General features: G+C 37.4%; 2 long non-coding RNA genes across 2 annotated transcripts; both read right to left on the bottom strand.

The window, feature by feature from the left end:
- Positions 1-10,386: 10,386 nt before the first annotated feature.
- LOC142537928 (uncharacterized) lies at positions 10,387-11,111 on the bottom strand. The gene is made up of 3 exons (XR_012818605.1): positions 10,893-11,111; positions 10,668-10,826; positions 10,387-10,469 (listed from the first exon to the last, which is right to left on the bottom strand). It is a non-coding gene; the product is annotated as an uncharacterized LOC142537928 (long non-coding RNA).
- Positions 11,112-20,311: 9,200 nt separating this feature from the next.
- Positions 20,312-25,115, bottom strand: LOC142532066 (uncharacterized). Its single transcript, XR_012816471.1, has 6 exons — positions 24,953-25,115; positions 24,026-24,088; positions 23,778-23,848; positions 23,575-23,623; positions 22,714-22,787; positions 20,312-22,542 (listed from the first exon to the last, which is right to left on the bottom strand). It is a non-coding gene; the product is annotated as an uncharacterized LOC142532066 (long non-coding RNA).
- Between the last annotated feature and the right edge of the window lie 330 nt (positions 25,116-25,445).

Genomic DNA, 25,445 nt, shown 5'->3' with positions numbered 1-25,445 from the left:
GCAGTTCAGATGGCTCAACCCAAAGGAGTTCGGGGGTGCCACTGACCCTTTCATGGTGGAGGGTTTTATTCTATCTTTGGAGCTACATTTTCAGTATCTACAGATGTGGGATGACAACTGGGTCAGGTGCGCCACTTACATGTTGAGAGATAACGCATCACTTTGGTGGGAGAGAGCCGCTCACGGGATGGATTTGGATACTCTCACTTGGAGTCAGTTCAAGGATATTTTCTACACCAAATATTTCCCAGCAAATGTCAGGGTCACTTGACGAGGGAGTTCATGAGTCTACGCCATGGGGGACTCGACTGTGGTCGAGTTTATCAGGAAGTTCGATAGGGGCTGTCACTTTGTGCCCCTTATTGCGAGGGATGTCGCTCAAAAGCTGAGGCATTTCATGGATGGACTAAGACCCACCTTGTGCCGAGATGTTATGTTGACGAGGTCGGCGAGCTATGACGAGGCCACCGCTTGTGCTTTTCAGACGGTGCAGGCTATGAAGGACATTGATATAAAGATGCAGCGGAAGAGGCATTAGGCCTAGTCCAGCTCACAGCCACAGAAAAAGCAGTTCACATGGCCACCGAGGCATAAGGGGCAGCAGAAGCCCCAGGGACAGTTTAAGAGGCCAGGGAAAGCAGTGGCCACCATAGGGGGCTCCTAAGCCGGATGAGGGACAGCCGTGCAAGCATTGCAACCAATTAAACTACGGCAAATTTATGTGGGGTACCTTCAGATGCTTCGTATGCAAAGAAGAAGGCCACAAGGCAGCTGATTACCCTAAGAACAAGGGCTCCATGACTGGCAGGGCCTATGTGATGCATGTAGAGGGAGCAGAGGCGGAGCCAGACTCTACATTAATCACCGGTAACATTTATGTTTAAGAATTTTAATTTACCGCCTTGATTGCATGGATTATATGATTGTCGTGGGAATTATTTTAGAATTGAGAACCTAGAATAAATTAGGTTGCATGTTCTGATAGGCGGACTTAAGGATTGAATGGAATTGATTAAGGGTTTTAAAGACCATATTGCAATAACCGAAAGTTTAAGGACCTAAATGCAAGAATAAAAAAATTAAGGTTGTTTTCGTTTGTTCGAATTTTTGGGGATTAAATTCTTAATTTTCAAGAATTTTAAGGTTTAAATGGGGCTAAATTTGAAATTTTTGGGACAAGAATGCAGTTTTTGAAAATTGTAGGGCTAAATCGTAAACAAGTCAAAACTTTAAGGGCCAAATTGCAATTTCCAAAATTTTTGAGGTAAAATTCGAGAATTTTGATTGGGTACTAGAAGTAATTCAGTAATTTTTTTGAGGATTTTGGGAAAATTGCTAGCAGAAAATCTCTTAATTTTCAACGCGATCAGACTTGATGATATGTTTTGTCGCATGAATGAAATATATTTCAGGTGTAGCCACGAATGCGATGCTAGACTCCGGAGCTACACATTCGTTTATATCTGGATCCTTTGTCAAGCGACTAGGAATCATACCAGAGGCTATGGATTCGGGATTCAGAGTTTCAATTCCGTCTGGAGATCAGATGTTTACTTCGCAGATAGTGAAGAGGTTGAAGCTTCGACTACAGAAAAATGCGGTGCAAGCAGGCTTGATTATGCTACCGTTACCAGAGTTTGATATTATTCTTGGTATGGACTGGCTTTCTTCGGACAGAGCCGCTATAGATTTTCGTCGGATGTCAGTATCTGTCCGACCACCCAGCAGTCAGCCATTTATATTTGAGACAGCCAGACATCAGCAGATGCCTCACATCATTTCTTTCATTTGTGCGAGGAAGCTCATGAGGAGAGGCTGCCAGGAATTTTTGGCCAGTATCGTGACAGTGACCGAGCCAGTCAGTCAGAGGGAGGTCGAAGTGGTCGGGGACTTATCTAGTGTTTTACGGGATGACGTTTCAGGAATTCCACCATACAGAGAGGTGGACTTTTTTATCGAGCTTATGCATGGTACAATGCCGATTTATAAGACACCCGATCATCTAGCACCTGCAAAGATGAAGGAACTGAAGGATCAGATACATGACTTGCTAAATAAGGGTTTCATTCGCCCTAGAATTTCTCCATGGGTCGCACCGGTACTTTTTGTTAAGAAGAAAGATGGCAGAATGCGGCTCTGCATTGATTACAGAGAACTAAACAGGGTCACAGTCAAGAACAAGTATCCACAGCCCAGGATCGAGGATCTATTTGATCAGCTTCAGGGAGCATCAATATTCTCGAAGATAGATCTCCGATTAGGATACCACTAGCTTAAGTTGAGAGAGTCTGACGTGCATAAGACGACCTTCAGGATGCGTTATGGGCACTATGAGTTTATGGTGATGCCCTTAGATTTGACGAACGTGTCAGCGATCTTCATGGATCTCATGAATTGCGTGTTTCAGCCGTATTTGGATCAATTCGTCATAGTTTCCATAGACGACATCCGAATCTATTCGAAGATCAGAGAGGAGCACAGTCAGCATTTGAGGACCATACTGCAGACTTCACAGCATAGACGGCTATATGCCAAGTTCAGTAAGTGCGAGCTCTGTAGAGACATAGTGGCACTCATGGCCCACATTGTATCCCGAGATGGAGTTGAGGTCAATCCCAGTAAGGTTGAGGCAGTCCAAGGTTGGTCAATGCCTAAAAGTGTGACAGAGATCCGCAGCTTCTTGGGGTTGGCTGGGTGTTACCGGAAATTAATTCAGGGTATTTCTTCTATTGCGGTGCCTATGACCGCCTTGACGAATATGAATGACAAATTTATTTGTGGACCGGAGTGCCAGGAGAGTTTCGACATGCTGAAGCAGGCTTTGACTTCAGCGCCAGTCCTAGCTATGCCATCAGGGCAAGGAGAGTTTGTGCTTTACACAGATGCTTCGAAGCTCGGTTTGGGCGCAGTTCTGATGCATCATGACAGGGTTATAGCCTACTTGTCCAGACAGTTTAAGGTCCATGAGAAGGATTATCCAACTCATGACCTTAATCTAGCAGCAGTGGTATTCACCCTGAAGATGTGGAGGCATTATCTGTATAGGGAGAAGTGCAGGATTTTGACTGATAAAAAAAACCTGAAGTACTTCTTCACCAGAAAGAGATAAACATGAGACAGCGGAGGTGGCTAGAGCTAGTGAAGGATTACGACTGTGACATTAGCTACCTCCGAGTAAGGCTAATGTGGCTGCAGATGCCCTGAGCATGAAGAATGCAGTGATCACTCAGTTGTCGGTACAGAGACCGTTGTAGGCAGAGATCCAGATATTTGAGCTTGCAGTTTATGCCAGGGGCGATGCCCCTAATCTTTCTACCCTGACAGTACAGTCAACACTGAAGCACATGATCAGAGCTGGACGGACCTCTGATGAGCAGTTACAGAAGTGGGGACAGAGGGATGAGTCTAAGGGCCTGAGGTTGTATACAGTTGAGGACGTCATAGTCAGATATCGTGACCGACTGTGGGTTCCTAGCAGTGATTCTCTGAAAGAAAATATCATGAGTGAGGCCCACAATTCCCCATACTTCATCCATTCAGGGAGTACGAAGATGTATAAGGATCTACAGACTCTTTATTGGTGGTCGGGCATGAAGCGAGATATTCTGCGGTTCATTTCCGAGTGTTTGACGTGCCAACAGGTCAAGGCAGAGCATCAGAGACCTGCAGGGAAGCTGAGACCACTCCTTATTCCCGAGTAAAAATGGGAGAATATTATCATGGACTTTGTGATAGGGCTACCAAGGACAGCTGGAGGATATAATACCATTTGGACGATAGTCGATCTGTTCACTAAATCAGTGCCTTTCTTACCGATCAGGAAGACTTCCACCATGACTCAGTACGCAGAGCTGTATATCAGAGAGATAGTCAGATTACATGGGATCCCAGTGTCCATCGTATCAGATAGGGATCCGAGGTTCACGTCTGCATTCTGAAAGAGTCTGCATCACGTATTGGATACTAAGCTGCAATTCAGTACTGCCTTCCATCCTCAGACCGACAGACAGTCAGAGAGAGTGACTCAGATTTTGGAGGACCTACTTAAAGCTTGCATGATCGACTTCCAGGACAGCTGGGGGCTAAAGTTACCTCTCGTGGAGTTCACGTGCAACAACAGCTATCAGTCATCCATTGGCATGGCTACAAATGAGGCATTGTACGCGAGTAAGTGTAGGTCGCCAATCTATTGGGACGAGGTAGAAGAGAGGGCAGAGTTGGGGCCGGATATTGTCAGTCAGACTGTAGAGTTAGTGGTCAAGATATGAGACAGGATGAAGACTGCAGAGCCGACAAAAGATTTATGCAGATCAGCGATGGATGGATCTTGAGTTTGCAGTAGGAGATCATGTATTCATGAGAGTGATAGGTGTTGTTTCTACGTGTTTTATTGCATTAATTTTGTGTGTATTTGCATTGTCTGTGGTTGCATTTCATATACACTTTGTTCGTTTCAGAATTAGCATATTCAAATGATCGTGTCTCACTCGTACGTGATGAAATTGTAGGTAAAATGGCCGGAGAGCTGAAATCGGGAGAAAAATACACAAGCCATCCGAGAAGGAGAGAAACTTGGTAGAAAGATCAGTGTTCGGGCGGTAGAATCTTATCGCTCGAGCGCGAGGAGAGATTTCCGAAAGTGCTGACATAAGAGTTGGCGCCCGAGTGGTAGGATCTTACCACTCTGGCGCGAGATATGCCTTTCAAAGATTAAATTACAGAAGACTCGCCACTCGGGCGGTAGAATCTTACCGCTCGAGCGCGAGTACCGCACTTGGCGAGAGAACTTACAGCGGAGTTGGCGCTCGGGTGGTAGAATCTTGTCGCCCGAGCGGTACTGAATTTGGAAAAAATATTGAAGATGATTTTTTTCCTTCCGGGGGAGGTTGCCAAGTGGTGGCCGCAATAAGAACCCTAAGGGACAAAAATAGGACACTTTTCAGCAACCAAAAACTTTTGGAGCAGAGAAAAAGCTTGGAGTTGAAGATTTCAAGACTTCCGGGCAACGTTCTTCGCATTTTCATCACGTCTAGTATTTCTAGTTTATTTTCTCTTGTTTAAATATTGTTTTGCTTATTTTTATCATGTATTCTAGCAGCTAATTTTCATTATTTGTTGGGATTTAAAGGGATCTTACCCCGAAACTGAGTTTAGTTAATTCATCTATTGACTTTTGATTTATTCTTTAGTGTGCTATTATTTTCATTGTGTTGTTGAAGTGTGGTTAACTTTAATAATGATTTTATATTGCGAATGAGTTCGAGAGAATATCCTGTGATAGGAACGAGTATCATAATCCGTCGATTTACAATTTACATATAGATATGAAGTCGGATACACGTCGATAGTCATAGTCCAGTAGGTCAAAAGCTAGGGTATTTCATAGAACTACATGCAATTCACCTTTGAAAAATAATTAAAGAGATTTAATTACTTTACTGAGTTGAATTAGTTTGGAATAGCTCGAGAGGGCATGTTCAATTGGATAGGAAATTCTGTCGAAAGCGCAGATCATTGTTGAACAAATTAAGTAGATTAGCGAGCGGTAGGTGAACCGAGATCCTCAACAAATTCATTTCTAACAACCATTTTAGCTTATTTATTTCGTCATTTAATTTTTGAATCATTTTTTTGAGTTTTTATTTAATCATTATAATAGTAAACAATCATTTCAATTATCGTTACTAAAGTTTTATTAACTGAGAATAACAATCATGAAATACAGTCTCTAGAGAAATGATACTCGTACTCTAGTACATTATATTATTACTTGACATCGTGAACTTGTGATAATTTTGAGCTTGAATATTATTAATTTTTACTAAGGATTTTACAATGCAAGTTTTGTTCGATCACGTTTTTGGCGCCGTTGCCGGGGACTGTTAATCCACAATTTTATTTTCAGTTTTTTACTTTAGCATTCTTTATTTTGTTTTGCTTGACACCTTTGATTTATTTGCAGGTATCCCTCTCGGTGCATGCCAAGATCTCTTGAGTCTGAACTAGAGATATTCAAACCCGAGATTGAAAGAACCCTACGCAGACGAAGACAACGAAAGAGGCTTAGAGACATGATGAACGGGAACGAGCGTGAGGAAGAGCAGCATGAAGATCTAAGAGTTGAAAAACCAAGGTGCATACCAATGTTGGAATACGCACAACCTTCTCTTGATAGAGCACGTCTAAGCATAGTGCGACCAACCATTAGGGCGAACCAGTTTGAGATCAAACCATCCATAATTATGATGATCCAGAACACTGTCCAATTTTTGGGAAATGCGTTTCATTATCCAAACACTCACATCGCTGACTTCTTAGAAACTTGCGACACTGTTAAATTTAATGGAGTGTCGGATGATGCTATTAGATAGCGTTTATTTCCTTTCTCTTTGCATGACAAAGCTAAATCTTGTTGAATTGTTTTCCTGTAGGTTCAATCACGACTTGGGAAGATATGGCCAAGGCATTCCTCTTGAAATACTTTCCTCCATCAAAAACCATAAAGCTGCGAGCAGACATAACCATCTTCTCTCAATTTGAGCAGGAGTCACTCTACGAGGCTTGGGAGCGCTACAAATACGTATTGCGGAGATGCCAACATCATGAGTTGCCTCTTGGGTTAGTTGTTCAAATTTTTTACTATGTTTTAATTTCGTCTATCCGTACAATGATAGATTTTGCGGCCTGTGGGAATCTGTTGAGGAAAAAAGGCTGAAGAAGGGTATGAGTTACTGGAGGAGATGGCTGCTAGCAGTTATCACCCTCAATGTGAGAGGAACAATCAGAGGAGGAGTGCAGGAGTTCACCAGGTGACCGACTTTTCTGCTCTCACTGTACAATTAAAAGCACTTAACAAGAAAAAAAAACAGCTTGAATGTAAACAGAACATCGATGCGCCTGCAAGAGATATTCTGTGATAAATGTGGAGGAGAACATTATGTTAAGGATTGTCAAGACATTGGTCCTTTCTATATGCAAGAGGAGGCACCAGTAAATCAAGTGGGGATTCAAAACCGTCCTAGGAACGATCCATATTCGAACATATACAGTGTTGGATGGAGACAACAACAAAACTTCTCATGGGGTGGTCAAAATAGCCAGAATCAGCAACAGGGAGGATAGTAATATGGTAAGCAACCAATGTATAGAACTGAGCCTAGAGAGGAGAATTCTAGTTTGGAGCAAATGATGTTTAAATTCTCATCCACCAAAACTAGACTACAGAACCAGGATGTATCGATAAAGGGGTTAGAAAATCAGATAGGGACAGTTAGCTAAGATGATTTCTAGTAGAGATCCGGGCACCTTTCCAAGCAATAATGAGATTAATTCGAAAGAGCAAGTGAAGCCCGTAGCATTGAGAAATGGAAAGGTACTTGAACAAGAGGTGAAGGAAAAGAGGATCCTAGGGAGGGAGCGGCTGACACGTCCACAGATAAGTCTTCTAACTCTACACCTCCACCTACTACACAATCTGGAATTTTTATCCCTCCACCTTTTCCTGCAGCATTGAAAAAGGCAAAAATGGATGCGCAATTCAGTAAATTCCTGGAAGTATTCAAGAAATTGCAAATTAATATTCCCTTTGCTGATACTTTGATGCAAATGCCTAGCTATGCTAAATTTCTAAAGGACATCTTAGCAAATAAGAGGAAGTTGGAGGATCACATGACTGTAAACTTAACTGAAAAAATTGCTCTGCATTGGTACAAAACAAGATCCTACCAAAACTGAAAGATCCAGGGAGTTTTCTATTCCTTGCATGATTGGTGATGTTGTTTTTCATATTTCTCTATGTGATCTTGGTGCAAGTATTAACCTTATGCCTTTATCTGTATTCAGGAAACTTGGATTAGGAGAGCCTAAGACAACAAGGACGTCCTTGCAACTAGCAGACAGATCCGTCAAATATCCACGAGGAGTCATAGAAGATGTGTTGGTGAAAGTGGACAAGTTCATATTTTCATCAGATTTTGTAGTACTTGACATGGAAGAAGATATGGAGATGCCTTTAATTCTTTGGAGACCGTTCCTTGCAAGGCTCTAATTGATGTGCAAGAAGGGAAATTGAGATTGAGAGTGGGGGAGGAAGAAATTACTTTTGATATCTTTAATGCTCTCAAACACACATCCCGCTCTGATGATTGTTTTAGAATCGATGTTTTGGATTCACTTGTGAACAAATTTGTGCAGGATGCTGTGAAGGATCCTTTGGAAGCCATCCTCACGACTGAATTGAAGGAGAATGAGCTGGATGATGAAAAATCTGAAATCGTGCGTATTTTAACGCCAACCATCCATGGAAGAATCCAATGAGAATGAGACTCGTGGAATTGGGAGAGCGAAGAGACTTGACACCTTAGAAGTCAATCATTGAGGAACCACCGACGCTTGAGCTCAAGCCATTACCTCCGCACCTAAAGTACGTACCTAGGTGAGAGTAACACTTTACCTATCATTATTTCTGCTGCTTTGTCAGATTCTATGGTGGGGAAACTGCTAAAATTTCTTAAAGAGCGCGAAAAGGTGTTTGCCTGGAAAGTGGCAGACATTAAGAGAGTAAGTCCGTCAATCTGCATGCACAAAATCCAGATGGAAGATAAGTATTCACACCTTGTGCAACCTAAGAGACGACTCAATCCAAAGATGCAAGAGGTAGTGAAGGTTGAGACTTTCAAGCTTCTTGATGCAGGTATTATCTATCCTATCTCCGATAGCGCATGGATAAGTCATGTTCAGTGTGTACCTCAGAAAGGTGGGATTACTGTGATAACTAATGAAAATAATGGAACTTATTCCCACTAGGACTGTTACGGGGTGGAGAGTGTGTATTGATTATAGGAAGTTAAATGATGCCACCCGTAAGGACCACTTTCTCCTACCCTTTATTGATCAGATGTTAGAGAGACTAGCGGGGCATGAGTTTTACTGTTTTTAGATGTGTATTTGGGATCTAATCAAATCACTATTGCACCTGAGAACCAAGAGAAAACCACTTTCACTTGTCCTTATGGCACTTTTGCTTTCCGACGTATGCCCTTTGGTCTTTGTAATGACCTTGCTACTTTTTAGCGCTGCATGACTGCTATATTTCATGATATGATTGAAATTTTCTTGAAATATTTATCGATGAACTTTTCTATCTTTGGTGCAACGTTTGATGAATGTTTGCAGAATCTGAACGCAGTGTTGAAAAGGTGCGAGGAGACAAACCTAGTGCTAAATTGGGAGAAGTGTCATTTCATGGTATAAGAGGGGATTGTGCTAGGGCACAAGGTTTCCGAACAAGGGATTGAAGTTGACAAAGCTAAAGTTGAAGTCATCAAAAACCTACCACCACCAGCATCAGTGAAGGGAGTTAGCAGTTTCCTAGGACATGCCGATTTTTAAAGGCGTTTCATTATAGATTTCTCTAAAATTGCTAAACCCTTATCTTCCCTGCTCATGAAATATGTGCCATTTGATTTCAATTTGGACTGTTTACAGGCATACAAGAACCTAAAGGAGCGCTTGGTGACAGCTCATGTGTTGGTGGCACCGGATTGGGATCTACCCTTCGAGGTAATGTGTGACGCCAGCATTACGGTGGTTGGTGTTGTTCTAGACCAAAGGCAGAACAAGGTACTTCACACTATATACTATGCGAGTAAGACTTTAGATGAAGCACGATTAAATTATGGAACAACTGAAAAAGAATTACTTACAGTAGTATTTGCACTTGAAAAATTCCATTCATACCTTGTTTTGTCAAAAGTCATTGTGTTCACTGACCATCCGCACTTAAATATTTGCTTGCTAAGAAAGAGGCCGAACCATGATTGCTTAGGTGGACTTACTTCTACAATAGTTCGACCTCGAAATAAAAGATAAAAATTGTGTAGAAAACGTAGTAGCGGATCATCTTTCTAGGCTTGAGCATGTTAGCAAAAATTATGAAATGATGAGATAGATGATTGGTTTCCGGATGAACAGCTGTTGGAGGTGAAAAATTGTCCATGGTTTGCGGATTTTGCTAATTTTCTCGTTACAGGCTCACCCCCACAATTTTAACATTTCACCATAAAAAGAAATTTTTTTCGGACGTGAAGTATTATTTTTGGGAGGAGCCCTTCCTTTTCAAAATCTATGCAGACGCCATGATAAGGAGATGTGTAGTGGAGGAAGAGATGAGATCAATTCTTAGCTACTGTCATGACAGCGAGGTAGGTGGTCATTTTGGACCCACACGGATGGCATCCAAGGTACTTGAATGTGGCTTTTATTGGCCAACTCTATTTAAAGATACACATTTTCCCCAAAACATGGATCACATCCCTTTCAAAATCTTGTGTTTGCCCTTTTCAGTTCGAATTGAACCATATGCGCAAAGTGAAATGATAAATTACATGTGCTCAAACAAATAGGAGGATCAGTGGTCTCCTTAAACCCAGCACATATGGCCTTCAATATTGCGCCGCTCTCCAACTTACCTTTATTAACGATAAGTAATTGTACTTAATAAAGTAAAGCAAGAAAAAATATAAAAAATGACATTATTTATGAAATCTTTTTTATATATAAATTTCTGTATTTTGTCTTGTATAAAGATAAAAATTCTAAAAATAAAACCATGTTCATAGAATAAGTGCAAGGAACAAGTAGCAGCCGCCCTGCTTGTAGTAGTATACCTCTGTATTGAACATTATTTATGAGCATCGTTGGTAAGATTGTAACATCACCACGCGATCCGTTTCTGACCTGGAGATGTTGCTCTGCTTTCAGGACTTCATTTTCGCTGTCGGCTTCGGTGTCTCCCATGCACTTGTTTATCTTCTCCATTGGGAGATCTGTGTATCATATTTTTCAGAAAACTGAATATGAGTAAGGATTAATGAATGATGTTAAATGATTACCGAGTGATTTGATGACTTTCTCTGCACATTCTTTGTTGTACTTCTTTTCCTTCATGGAGCACCTGATATGGAAATCAGTGACATAATCCTACCACACCCATGGCCTCTTGCTCTCATTCGCAACTCTATGCACGCAGAGCTTCCTTAAGTTCTCGACACATCTTTTCCTTCGTAACCCTCCCTGAAATCCTGGTCTGGATCGGCCGCACAATATCTCCCTCGATTTATGCACTGAGACTTGAACTGTGACTGGTATAGGACCAAAAAGATCCATATGCAATAGTTCTAAGCATCTGGTGGAAGATTTACTGCCCTTGTTTTTGAAAAAAGATCTTACTTGTTTACCAAACTGACATGCAGAACAAATTTTATATTTTGAAAAATATATTTTAGGCAGACGAGTTACAAGATCATGGTTACTCAGATGAGAAATGGACTTAAAGTTCAAGTGGTTCAACCTTTTATTCCACAACGAGTTTTAGAAGATTTTGAAGTTACAAAACATAGTGGTGCATTAGGTTGATTAGTCTAACTCACTTTATAAGTGTTACCACACCTATTTCCAGTGATAATGATGTCATCGGTTGAGTTATTAACAGTGCACATGTGTTTGTTGAACTGAACTGAGAAGTTATTGTCGCATAACATAACTGACTAATGCTAATCAAGTTATACTTCAAATTATCAACCAATAAGACATCAATAATAATAATGTCACAATGGATAAACTTACCCTTACCCACAGTTCTACCTTTAGAGTTATCTTCAAAACTGATGTTTGGACCAATATTTGATCAGTTGGGATAGCAATTCAGCATCCCTGTCATATGTCGCGAGTATCCACTATCCAAGTACCAAATTAATTCTTTTGTTGTACATGTCACCTGCAATCACATATTTGTTGTACCTGTAACCTGCAATCACACACAATAAATAATCTTGGTACCCACATCTATTTGGGTTCTAAACTGATTAGTCATTTAGGAACCGAGACTTGGATCAGTCTGGCTGACCTTCCAGTCGCTGTGTTCCAAATGATTTTCCCCGACTTGTGTGTATTAGGTGCGTTGTGTGCGGATGAAACAATATGATTTTTAACCTTTTTCAGCTGCTTGTTCACCCGATATTTCTTCTGAACTGGCTTACAGTTGTAGTAATTGTAATAGACATTCCTAGAGTGCTGAATTTTTTAGCTGAATCATTTAGATAACCAACTTTGCTAATCAGTTGGATTCTCAGGGCTATATCCAATTCCAAATCGTTTACCTTTGTCTTATGTTCAATCGGTTGGACAATAGGTTTACTTGTTTCAAAGATTTCTTGTACCACGGTTGATTTCACAAAGTTAATGTATTTCCCTTTGTGCTCATTCAACTTTGGCATGCTATCACTTGCAGATGTTTAATCAATGCTATTAAAGCCCAAACCATGCTTGAACCAGATCATTTTGTTTTGAAATTTCAGTTTTTAACTGTTGAATCAAGGATTGGTTCTCGGTCATTTCAGCTTTTTGCTTTGCAATATCCCTTCTCATACTCAACAATTCAACTGACTCATCAGTTTCAATTTTGTTGTCTTTGGGATCAGTTTGCTCAGCTTTGGAATTTTCAAATGAGATAGCAATTTTGTGATACTCATTTACCATGTCAGGTAGTGTGGAAATGAGTTCTTCACGTGTAAAATCAGTAGAGCTGAAATCAAATACATGTTCACTTGTTGACTCCAGTTCTGCATCATCTGCCTTTAAGCATTTAACTTCTTCTTCATCATCGCTAGAACTGCTCGAGCTCTCAGCCTCTGGCTCTTCACTATCAGTTTCTGCCCATTTTGATTTGCTTTCTTCAACTAGCAGGACTTCATGCTTCTTCTTGAATGATCTCTTATCATTCCTATCTCTTCTTTTGTATTCAATTGATTTCTTGCCTTTTTCAGTTGAATGTCAATTGTCCTTCTTCGGTTTAGGACAGTCAACAATAAAGTGTCATGACTAGCCACAATTATAGCAAAAATATGGTTTTTCCTTAGAGTTGTTTTTCTGATATTGCCTCTGGAAGGAACCTTGGTTTCTTCTCATTAATTTACCAAATTTCTTCACAAATAATGATATGGCATCATTACTCAGCTGATCTACTGATTTCTCAACTGAACCAGTTGGTTCCAGTTTGATAGCACTAAGGGCAGTTGTGATTTGTGGTGTAGAAGGCTCTCCTTCTCTTGTTTGCAGTTCAAACTCATAGGCTTTCAGATCAGCAAACAACTCATGTAATTCAACCTTATTCAGGTCCTTTGACTCTCTCATAGCCATATTCTTGACATCTCATTCTTTGGGAAGACTTCTAACCACATTCAGCGCAATTTTTTTGTTTGAATACACTTTTCCAAGTGCATTCAGTTCATTTATAATGCCGCTGACTCTTTCATCGTACTCGTTCCTCGACTCTCTAGTCTTCATTTTAATGTTGTCAAACTTCTGAACAACAACTGAGAGTTTATTTTCTTTTGTTTGTTCATTACCCTCGAATAGCTGAATCAACTTCTCCCAGATCTCTTTTGTTGTTCTGCACATCTTTATCTTGCTGAAAGTAATTTTATCCAACGTCTTGTACAGAATATCTTTAGCCACATTATCAAGATTGGCTTTCCTTTTATCTTCTCATGTCCACTCTTCATGTAGTTTGTCGATTCGATGAGGTGCACCATGAAACGTCTACTACTCGTTTTCTTAAAAAGTACTAGAAGTTTTTTTTAGAAACACTCATGATTCGGCCTATATATGTATACATATACTTAAAATATTTTGCTCTATTTTTAAAATAAAACAACCAACTATATTTGAAAATTCAAAAGCAAGAATCCAAAATATAAAATCGTCAAATGTTTGCCAATCCTAGCAATGTTTAAAAATAAAGCCAATACTAACAACCTCTCAAAACCACTCAAAAGCATAATAAAAGTAGTAAAAATTCTTAACATAAACTCTTAAATCATAAGTCATAAACTTAAGTGCGGAAAACTACTAGCGCTGGTCCTTGGGTTATGTGCAACTTCAGTACAGTCAGATCAACCATCAAGACATCCACTAGCATCGACATCATACTCACTTGTATCGATCACACCTAGTGAATCTAAAGACTCAACACACCATATTCTTGATAACAAATAATACGTATACAGATCACATGCAACAGTGAAAATATTTTTACTTGAAATAACATTTCATAATCATGTATAAACTTAAACATTTTTCATATCAACATAAATATATTCATATTCATATCATCATAAACATATTTATATTAAACATATACGTATATGTATTCCTTTTTCGTTGAATTCGGATCGTTAATTATGACTTTCGTATTCGTATTGGGGGCGATGGATCCAGCTACATGTAACCACAGTACTAGGCGACGGGGACATCAGCGACACTCTCACCCGTCAACTGAGCCTTGACCTTACGTATTAACATATAATCGTATTTGTATTAGTTACAATTACTTCACATCATTCAACATTTCATAATCTTATCACTTTATAAAATCCATGCATATAAATATTATTTTTCTTTTAAACCAAGCATGCAACATATCTTTTAACGTTAACGTTTCATCATAAAATTCCATAAACATTTAAAATAATCATTTTAACATATTTTACAGCATTCTGGACACTGCCATGACGTTTACTATTTTCAGGTGTAAAATAACCGTTTTACCCTTAGATGTAAAATTTTTTATATTTATCCTTAGACCTCGAAACGACGTCCCAAATCATTCCAAAATTAACATATAACCTTGAAAAACTCCCATAAATATTCCTTAGACGTAAACTTATGCCCCTCGACTAATTTCCCAAAACGTTTTTAAAGCTTAGAGGTACATCCCGGTTTTGACTCGTATTGACTTGAAACTTTATCAAACTTGAACCAAAGCTTAATAACACCTAAATAAACCATATTCAACCCAAATCAATCCACCTAACACCCTCGGAATCTCCCTGCAAGCCTACTCCTAGACCTAAAGCAACTCGACCAGCCCCTAGTTGACCACCCTATGACTATACTGGACCCCTATGGACTCTACTGGACCGAGCTTGAGAAGCCTAAACCCACATCCCCTCAATCTCGTCCAAACGCATGCACTCGTTTCCCCCCAAACCCGTCCAAGTGCATGCACATCGACCTTGCCCTTCAAGCCACCCTCATGCCACCATATTAGGAACATCATGCATCCCTCTTAGGTTTCCTAGTCATGCTCTAACAGTAGCTAGAAACCATAACCAATAAGGACTCCTAGCCGAAGACTCCTTAGCCCCTAGGACTCTTATTTTCGTTCATCCTTGCACCCTACTGTCCAGCCCCTTTAACATGCATCTATGGACCCTTAAACATGTGGAAAAACATCACTTCAAGTTCCCCTACCATGGCAGCCCCTTTGTGCATCATTAGGAGGAGTTTTAAAAGATGAAAACACTAGTTTTGTGCATGTATAGCCATAAAAACGAAAATATATAAATTGTATCATGTTTTTCATGCAATCAAGTATCAAACACATAATATGGTGTGAAAGATGATAAAAAGAAGATTAAGACGTGCCTTTGCGTATATTACGCGCGAAAACATTTTGGTGATTCAAGGGACGTCGACGGAGAGAACCTTGCTGAATTTTTCCTCAAGCTTTTCATGGCTTTCCCTTCAAAATCTTTTGTGGGGTGTGTGTGTGTGTTTTGCTAGGAAGAGTCCTAGTTTGTTTTGGGGGTGAGGGAACGTGAGTTGTGGTGTGGTTGGGGAGGGTTATTAGCTTTTTATTCTAGTTAAAACTCATGGTGCAAGTTTGGGCCCATTAGTCAAGTATAATAGGCCCATTAAACTCATTAGTTAATATTTAAAATATTTTGCTTAGGAAAATTTGTGAAATTATTAGCCGAGTTCTCAAAAAGTTGCTATTTTCGTTGAAAATCGAATAGCGATAAAAATTACGTCTCGGCATATAAAATCACGTCAAAACTTCTTATTTTCAAAAATAACAAAAAGCATCAACCTTATTTTAAATAATTAAAAACAATTATTTAATAAAATTATTTTTCATTTTTCAGCCCTCGGTCTCCGCTCCTCGATCGCATCTCGAATACCTTTAAAAATACATTTTTATGCATCCATGCAAAAAAGTACATTTTCAACATATAAATATGCACATCATAATTAATTTATGAAATTAAAGCAATTTAATTAAAATACATAAGAAGTTGATAATCTTGCATGCATGTGGTTTACGTGGACCTCCGAATTTTCGGGACGTTACACACCATCAGTTAAGGCAACAACAATGTTTGCTTTCAATATTCTAATTGGTCCGTCAGTTATGACGTACCACATATCATCGTCTTGTGCAGCTAAGTGAGCATGTATTCTTATCTTCCAATCATCAAATTCTTATCTGGAAAACATTGGAATTTTGTTGAAGTACGACATGGTATCAGATTGTATAGGTAGAAAGTATTCAAGAACAAGATTGATTCAAGCTTTGATACCACTTGTTAGGATCGGTTGGGTGTGATAAATTGTTTAGAAGGGGAGGGGTTGAATAAACACTTGACAATTTTCACAACTTTTCGATGAATGAATCAGTTTAGTGATAAATTGAATTCGTAAATCTTGTTGTCAATGTCAATCAGTTAACTAATGAAAGTGCAGAAATAAACTGAATGACAGATAGAATAAATATGAGAATAAAGAACGCAAGATTTGTAGATGTTCGGAGACCTCAAATGCTCCTACTTCACCCTTTCCATCTCAAGGATATGATATTTACTAAAAGACTTTGATTACTTACAGCAACTCTAATAACCCACTTCAGTTTGAACTTAACATTGCTAAACTGAAACTTTTAGTATCTTTACAACTTTTATCAGTACGCAACTGATATGTTTCCTAAGCACAACTTGATCTAAAAAGATCAAATAAGATAACAAAGTGCTTATGTATGTGCTCAAAATATAGTCTTAACGCTATGAATAAATCTGATGAGTGTGAGCTTCTTGTAACTAATCTTTACAAACTGTTTAACTCAAGAATGAATGTACGTGCTTCGAGAGTTTTTCTCAGCTGATCTTCTCGACTATTTATAGGCTTTGTTCTCCAATGGTAACAATGAATGCGTTCAAATAATTATAGCCGTTGATTTGTCTTGTATGAACACGTCATTATCCTTCCGACAATCGTACAATAAGGCATTCTGATATGCGGCTCTCCCACTATTAGTAGCAGACTGCTTTTGTACAAACTATCGGTTGTTGGCTTCGCCCATAACCGATGACGTGTCAAGCTGATTTAAAAGTTGACTCTTTATAGCTGATAGTATTAACTGATTATTGTGTAACTTATCAGTCTTAACTGATTGTCCAGTTAACTACACAGCTTTAGTTAGCTTTGATCAGTTTAGTTGCCTTCGAATATATACGCATTTACTTATCAGTTCAAGCAACTATCAGCTAAATGTTTTCAGTTCAGTTATCTTCAGTTGACTTGATCAGTTCTGCAACCTTTTTATGTTCAGTTTGTCAAACTCTCAAATTAAGATTCCACCAACCTTGTTCCGGAGCCTTTCTTCTGCCTATCCAATGTCTGAGTGGGTCTCTCCTCAAAAGACAGGTTCGGTGTCAGTTGAACTGGCTCATAGTACAGGACATGCGAAGGATTTGACATGTACTTATGCAGCATAGAGACATGGAACACATTATGAACTCCCGCCAGATTCGACGGTAATGCAACTCTGTATGCGAGCGTAATGCAACTCTGTATGCGAGCGTCTCAACTCTCTCTAGGATCTCGAACGGTCCTATGAATCTAGGACTGAGCTTGGCCTTCTTCCCGAATCTCATCACACCCTTCATCGGTGTGACTCTCTGATCGAGCAAAACTTGCACGGTAAAATCCTTAGTAAAAATTAATAATATTCAAGCTTGAAATAATCACAAATGCACGATATCAAGTAATAATACAGTGTACGAGAGTACGAGTATCGTTCCTCTTGAGACTGTATTTTGCGATTGTTATTCTCAATTATTAAACCTTTAGCAACAATAATTGGAATGATTGTTTACTACTATAATGATTAAACGATGAACTAAATAAGATAAAATGCTTGTTTAAAGATTCAATAAGAAATGAATTTGTTGGGAATCTCGTTTCACCTACCCCTCGCTAATCTACTTAATTTGTTTGACAATGATCTACGCTTTCGACGGAATTTTCTATCCAATTGAACACGCCCTCTAGAGCTATGCCAAACTATTTCAACTCGGTGAAGTAACTAAATCTCTTTAATTATTTATCAAAGGTGAATTGCATGTCGTTATATGAAATCCCCTAGCTTTTGACCTATTGGACTATGACTATCGACGTATATTCGACTTCATATTTCTATGTAAATTGTAAATCCACGGATTATGCTACTCATTCCTATCACAGGCTATTCTCTTGAACTCACTCGAAATATGAAATCTTTATTAAAGTTAGCTACGCATCAACAACGCAATGAAAATAAGAGCACAATCAAGAATAAATCAAAATTCGATAGATGAATTAACTAAACTCGATTTTGGGGTAGGATCCCCTTAAATCCCAACAAATAATGAAAATTAGCTACTAGAATTCATGATCAAACTAAGCAAAATAATATTTAAACAAGAGAAAATAAACTAGAAATACAAGACGTGATGAAAATGCGAAGAACGTTGCCCCGAAGTCTTGAAATCTTCAACTCCAAGCTTTTTCTCTGCTCCAAAATTTTTTGGCTGCTGAAAAGTGTCCTATTTTTGTCCTTAGGGTTTTTATTGCAGCCACCACTTGGCAACCTCCCTCGGAAGGCAAGAAATCATCTTTAATATTTTTTTCCAAATTGAGTATCGCTTGGGCGGTAAGATTCTACCGCCCGAGCACCAACTCCACTGTAAGTTCTCTCGCGAAGTGTGGTGCTCACGCTCGAGCGATAATATTCTATCGCCCGAGTGGCGAGTCTTCTGTAATTTAATTTTTGAAAGGCACATCTCGCGCTCGAGTGGTAAGATATTACCACTCGGGCGTCAACTCTTTTGTCAGAACTTTCGGAAATCTCTCCTCGCACTCGAGCGGTAAGATTCTACTGCCCGAGCGCTAATAATTCTGCCAAGTTTGTCTCCTTATCGCGTGGCTTGTGTTTTTCTATCCCGATTTCAGCTCTCCGGCCATTTAACCTGCAAGTTCATCACGTACGAGTGAGACACGTTCATATGCATATGCTATTTCTAAAGCGAACAAAATGTAAATGAAATGCACACACAAACAATGCAAATACACACAAAATTAATGCAATAAAACACGTAAAAACAACACATATCATCCCCTCATATTGACCTTTTTCTTGCCCTCAAACAAAATAGGTCATAGACCACACTAAGACATAAAATAAGACACCAAATAAAGGTACTAAACTGATCAAATCGATGGTGAAATAGCAACTGGCGTCTCATGCCTTTGCGGGTTTTTGAACTACATCTCATCAGTCAAATCACAACACTCATTGCAACCCCTTTTAAAGCAAAAAATGTTTTTGCATGGATTAAATATGTCGTGCATGTTGACATGTTTAAAATGTACTTTTCTTCATGGTTGCATTAAAATGTATTTTTAAAAGTTATTCGAGTTGCGATCGAGGAACGGAGACCAGGGCTGAAAAATGAAAAATATTTTTATTAAATAATTGTTTTTATTTATTTAAAATAAGGATGACGTTTTTTCTTATTTTTGAAAATAAGGAGTTTTGAGATGAATTTATACACCAGGGACGTAATTTTTATCGGTGTTGGATTTTCAACAAAAATACGAACTTTTTGACAACCCGACTAATAATTTCATAAACCTTGTTAAACAAAATAATTTTTAAATGCACTAATGGGCTTAATGGGCCTACATAACCTTGTTAATGGGCCTAAGCTACCATTAATACTAGCCATCGAGGCACACGCGTTGCGTGTGTCATGAATATGAGGTTAATATATTAAACCTTCGTGATTTTACGACACCATGACAGTAAAAAAATTTTGTACTTGATGCATGAAAAGCAAGGATTACAAAGCTTAAATAAATATGCAAAACTCAATTTGTTACCTCACATGATATATGTGTTGATTTTAAAAAATAATATTATTTTGAAACAGTAATATCATATCATGTGAAATAATGATAAATTTCGATGTAAAAGAAATAAACAAATAGTCAAAAAATTATCTAAAAAATATGAGAATATCATTAAACTAAAATTTATTGAATATAAAAACCTAAAATTTGTCTTCTACATTCACCTAATAAATTGAAAAAAATATTCAAGTTGTAAATATCCTTAAGCATTTTATGCATAAGCTAAACCCTTTATGGTCAAGCGTAATAAGAAAATATTCATTTTATCGAATCATACTATAGTTCAACCTAAACATACAAAATAAATAAAACAATCTATTAAAGCGTGCTATAAAAAATCGATATGACAGAACAAAATGTAAACTACTGCAAAGATTTTGCTAAATACATGGTAAACTAATAAACATTTTAGAAGCGTTTATTTTCCCGTAATGGAAAGAACCCGAAGGGTTTGGCCAAGCTGCATTTGATGTCAGGTTCCACCTGTGAACACTGTTTCAAGTGTAGTTCTTGATAAATATTTGATGCATTGCACATTCATTTGCTGGTTTCTTTCAAACTCATGAATAAGATCTTGGAGTACCTGTAAGTTCTGGCTTGGGCAATAGACCACTCCATTTGGGGAGAGGTTGACCAGGTGGTACGGGTCCAGAAACAGAGCAAAATTTCTAAAATATGCAATGACAGAACAAAATGTAAACTACTGCAAAGATTTCGCTAAATACACGGTAAATAAATAAACGTTTCTAAAATCCTTAAATAAACGTTTCTAAAATCCTTAAATGAAAAAAATCTTTGATTTTAATCGTTGTTTCTACTCATAATTATTATTTTTAGAAAAAATTTTGAAGAACCTTACTTTAATTTTTCCATTTAAGGATTTTAGAAACGTTTATTTATGACATGTTTAAGTTTCAATAATTCAAGAAATGCAATAACAGATTTACCAAAAACATGAATATATCAGCATTACATCGATATACATTGAAGAAAATTGATGGCAGAAGATGGTAACATTTTTTAATTGGATAAACTATTGTGGAAATATGAATAAGATTTGAGATGAGAGGTTAGTCTCATACAAATCATTTTTTTTATTCAAAATACTTATTTTTTTTTATAAAATGTAAAATACAATAAGTCTCAAATATTATATCATTATAATACCATACATTATTTTGTTACAACAAAAAAATATTAGCAACGAAAACAACGTTGGGAAGTAACATGAAAATCATGTACCAAATGATACACGGATGCCGTGTGCTACACATTTCAAACAATATACACAAAGTAAAACATTAAAGTGAAAGCAAAAGAAGAAAAACATACAGATACAATACCTCTTTGTAAGAAGGAACCTTCGACTTGAAAAAATGCACACCTTACATACAATACAACCATTAGCATTAATAAGCTAAATATATACCTCAGTTATAGCAGTATATCACCGAAAATAAGAAGCAAAGATTACCAACCCTATTTCGGAAGCTTAAATAAAAAAAAATACATAATGACAACATTATACTCTAGATCCAAATCAAAATTTGATAAAATCAGTTTAAAATTAAATAAGGGTCGTAGTTGTCTATCATTTTGAAAAAGAAACAGCTCACACATCTCATACCTCAAAACAAAACACCAAAAACAAATGAAATCATTATATTAGCGTAGTGTAATTTTTTGTTGAATATTACATTCAAGTATTGAGAAGGCATCAGAGAACATTGAGTTACGAATCCAAACCAAAATTATGCAGAATCACAAAGGAATAAAAATTATAATGTGTGAATGTTGAAGCCCGTATCCCATTCCCAAAGTGAAAAGAACAAAAAAATTACATTATTTGACGAAATTGCTTGAATACCAAAAAGATAATTAAGATATTATTTAGAACTTGTTTCAAGCTTGTTTTTTTTAAAAATTTTGTTAAATTTCAAAGGGAACGACGATTCTACAACTTCTCATTTATTTTTATTTAATTCAATTATTTTTGTGTCAACTGGTGCAAACTTTGCATAACATCAAAAACCATTATTATACAACGAGGAACCTTGCACAACATCAATAAATCAAATAGATATAATACCAAAATGGATGAATTGCAAGGAAGCCTTAAATCTACGCTTCTTTTGCAAACCATTTGCATTTAAACCCATAAACTAAAACAAAATTAATAACAATAAAGGAAATAAAAAAGTGAGTAGATACCATTAACTTTATGTGCCGTAACATAAGTTTTTTCTCTCCTGCGTTTCTTTTACGGTGATTTATGAATACATAATAGAACAATTAGATTTTTTAGTTTAAAATGATAATTTTCATCAAATAAAAGGTGAAAACGAAAAATCATGTGAATTGGGCAAAATAAGAAACAATTTTTTGTGAATTTTTGATAAATCAAACCTTTCAAGCTGTTGCCAAAATCCGAGAATAGACCATGTCCCTTGCTCATCGTTTCGTCCTAATTTTGTACTGTTGAATTCAGACATATCAAAAACTGAATTCGTGTTTTATCGGATTTAATTTGGTCCAAAAAAATAAGAGAAGCACAATTCTACAACCATCTATTATCGGTCTGTCTCGTAAAATAATTCGTAAATTGAAACCAATAATAACGGGAGAGATTGAGGGGAAAAATCAAACCTCTCATAATTAACTGCTTCAGATTTTTCCCGTGTCACAATTTGCCTGCCATCTGCAGCCAGTCCAGCAACAGCCTGCAAATGGAAGATCATTAGCAAAGACACAATAAGAACTTAAGCTATAAAATTGTTTCCATGAATCTGCTAAACTTAAATATGCTATATATATGTTTGTATATATGAAATATGAATATGTGAGTAATTAGCAATACCACATAGTGGTGTCAATCCTTCTCATTGTTTGTTCTAGCAAATTAAACTAAGGTTGCTTCACCAAGTCTTCTTGTTCAAGGACTCAAAGATGAATGAAGTCATCAATCTCAAACTAAGTTCAAGACAGACTATGGAGCAGGGACAACAATGGGTCGGGTAAAATTGCATGGACTCAGATCCGTTTTATTTGGATTTGGTTTGTGTATGCTAAATGGGTGTTGCTGGTTTTTCTAACCGGAATAATTTGGTTATGTCCATTGAACGTTAGAGTTATCACTGCATAATGATGAAGTCTTGTAATTTAATGATATGTTCCGGTTAAACAATAAAATGAGACCCCATTTAGAGAGCGTCAAACTACAAAAATTAAAGAATCAGGGATGAGGAATACAGTTACAGAGGAGAAGGAAGAGATTGTTTGTACATTCAATCGATAAGGGCAGATAATTCTTGACAATTAAATTGATTTAAGAACATAATACAAACACCTGTAGTGCAAGCCTTAAGAACATAATACAAACACCTGCAGTGCAAGTTTGCAACCATATTTCTCACGAAACCCATAATTTCAAGAAAAACAATCCCAATACAAATCACACATTAAAAGATTAGTATTTGAACTGATAATATAATCAAAGAGATAACTTACTTCGAATGGATTAAACACATAATCGTCTCAGAATCCACGTTTCAATTCCCTAGATGAATTCGAGAAACACTAGATTTCAATTAGAATGTAGAGTTTCAGTGAGATTGACGCTAATAGATTTATGATACAAACTTAAGAAATCGGGAATTAGAAAGCTGCAAGAGAAAAATAGACATAACATCATGAAAAGAGAGATCATTTACCTTCCTGAATTATTGACATCGATGCCGCTTAAAGTCAAATTCACTTCACCACCACGCTGTGGAAGTGCACTCTAAATGGAGGAGAGGTTGGTCATATTAGTCATTTCAATATCATATGACAGATTAACGAACTTTAAATATATGAAACTGCTCCAGCAAAGTCATTGATCAGATAAAACAATGAGTTTACTAAATCGATTTTACAGGCACATTAAAGAGAAGGGAAACAGAGATGTTCATGTACTAACAGGGTCATTCTTGAAGAAAACCAGAGAGGTGCGTGTAAGAATAAACCATCTCTTCTTCCAAGACTTCTACCCCAAACGTGCAAATTTTTGAGTGGTCAGTGAACTCACAAAACCGACAATAACACCAATGAGACTGACGCGTCAATCACAATAAAGAATGAAGCCAAGAATTGGTCCAATTTTTAGCATACAATAAGGAAGTAATGCCCTTGATATTTCTAAGTGCAGCATACGACAAAGTGTAATATTATATTCTTTTCATAGATTAATCAACAAACTCCAAACATTAGACTCTAACAAATATTTAAATGTCGCAACTACTGTTTTTGAAAATTCCGAAGCTCCATAAAATTTGAACACTGAGAAATGAAGAAGTTACGACAAACAACGGTAAGGAAAATGCCAGATTTTGGAGCGGCCTTTGGTAAAAATATAAGTTATAACAACCATTCTCCAAATGATTTTCAATGAGACATTATTTCAAACAGTTTGAGGGAAATTGAGTCAATGTCCAGGACCTTTATCAAGCCATGTTTTTTGTTGACAGAAAGAAGGAAACGAACAACTTCTCGATGAAAAATTTATCTTGACATTCATATCAAAATCACAAGTAAAATAAATTTAAATAAGTAAATCAGGAAAAAAAACAGAATTGTATCGAGACACGAGTGCACAAAATATCTAACAAATATTTTCCATTGCTAAATTAAAAGCATGAACGTCCATGAACGATATAGATGTTTTTTTGAAAAAAAAATTACAAAAGCAAATTCGACTTACCAAAAACTCAATTTGTATTCTTTCGAATTCAATTTGGTTCCAAGAAGAAGAAGAGAAACAAAAATTTACAACCACATATTTCCCAATCTGGCCGATAAAATAATTCGTAAATCAAAAGCGACAACAACGGGAGAGATTGAGGAAAACATTCACAAACTAACCTGTTTCAATATCCAAGCGTGGTGGAAATTTGGAGAAGAAATTGTGAGTTGAGTAGAAAAGAGGAAAAACGTGAGTATCACAAACTTATCTGCTCTGAGCGTGGTGGAAATTAGGAAAAGAAATCGTGGGTTGAGCAGAAAAGAGAGAAAACGTGTGCAGTTCTTACGAAGGTGAATACAATATTATTGGTTAAGAAAAAATATAATATACAAAATTATAAAGGTAAAATCGGAAAGAAAGTTGATGTCTTCGTAGAGTGGTTTTTATTAGGGATCAACTATTATATAATAATAGAGATTTTAAGTAATTATTTAAGGCCTTAAAACCCTACCTCATGCCATTATATCCCACGCCCCACACCCCTTAATCACTCAAACTCTTTCTTCTCTCAAATTACACGGCACACACAAGGAAGAATTAAGAGAAAGCTTCGAATATTGCAAGGAAAAATTCAGCCAACGTCTTCGTGTCACGTTCT

The sequence above is a fragment of the Primulina tabacum genome, chromosome 2, assembly GCF_025594145.1.
Source record: "Primulina tabacum isolate GXHZ01 chromosome 2, ASM2559414v2, whole genome shotgun sequence".
NCBI lineage: Eukaryota > Viridiplantae > Streptophyta > Magnoliopsida > Lamiales > Gesneriaceae > Primulina > Primulina tabacum.
This window is presented reverse-complemented; position numbering and strand designations above follow the sequence as displayed.